Source organism: Octopus sinensis, unplaced genomic scaffold (genome assembly GCF_006345805.1).
Source record: "Octopus sinensis unplaced genomic scaffold, ASM634580v1 Contig18745, whole genome shotgun sequence".
NCBI lineage: Eukaryota > Metazoa > Mollusca > Cephalopoda > Octopoda > Octopodidae > Octopus > Octopus sinensis.
Window position 1 is genome coordinate 314481 of NW_021835992.1, and position 1143 is coordinate 315623.

At 39.5% G+C, this 1143-nt stretch overlaps 1 non-coding gene across 1 annotated transcript; it reads right to left on the reverse strand.

Annotated features, from left to right (window-relative positions):
- Positions 1 to 374: 374 nt before the first annotated feature.
- Trnar-ccu lies at positions 375 to 447 on the reverse strand. Its single transcript has one exon. It is a non-coding gene; the product is annotated as a tRNA-Arg (tRNA).
- Positions 448 to 1143: the final 696 nt, after the last annotated feature.

Below are 1143 nucleotides of genomic sequence, written 5' to 3' on the forward strand. Positions count from 1 at the left end.
ATAACATCCAAATTCTATAAGCACTACCAAAACTCCCTACAATTCCAATGACTCTACGCGTGCATATGTCCAGACAATCGTAATCAAGAAAACACTGGAGAGCATGCGCCGGGAGTACAAACTCCTGTCTACAACGATGAAGCATGCGATTATTGGATTCCCGAGTGAGACCATAGAATCGGACGCGAGAACAACCAAAAAAGTGGCCTGCCCTGTAAAATGGATAAGTGTACCCGTCAAAGACATTAGCTCAGGCTCAATTCTCGAAAGGAGGAGAATTGACTGAAAGCGGACGCAAAAATTAAAAATCAATTTTAGCTGGACTTTTGATTATTGTTCTTTATGTGAATAATAAAAATAAAAAATTGTAAAAAAGGTCCTGCCGGGACTCGAACCCGGAATCTTGTACTTAGGAGGCACACGCCTTATCCATTGGGCCACAGGACCTGTTTATTGTGTCTTTCATTCATTAAGAACATATAAATTAATAATCTTTAGTTCTGTGACCGAAGACTCCCGACGTCTCCACTGCGATCGGAGCAATGATATGACGGTGAGATAATCCACTGTATTTCTCGATTTTTAGCGTTTTGGCCGAGTTAGTTGACGGCTGACGTAAAGATGTTTTCGGCGGAGAAGGTGTTCGTGCAATTTGCGTATCAGATGAGCGACTTGCCATTTTCGAAGGGGAATGTTGTTAGGCCGTCAGGACGTTTACCATCCTCCCGAACCAGGCCGACCGGTTCCAACTCTGATGCGACCGGTTGTTGTTTATTATAATAGTTTATTCAAAATAGGTTTAAATGAAATACTCTAGGCCAGCGGTTCTCAAATGCGGCCCCCGGGGCCGCATGTGGCCCCCAGGATTTTTTTTGCGGCCCCTCTAGAGTAACTAACTTTTTTAATTTTTTAATAATGTTTAAATTTAATTATTCATTCTTAAGGTTAAACATATCCATAATTGGTGATTTCATTAATCAATTTGAAGTAAATTTAATTTTTAGAATTTTAAAGAATTCCTTCCTTTAATGAAAATATTCGCAACTTTATTCAGCGTGGAAATTAAGGATGCGCCTGCAAAATTCAACTAAAACTCATTAATTTACTGGCGGCATTGTTCAAAAATGCGTCTATTATTAATTT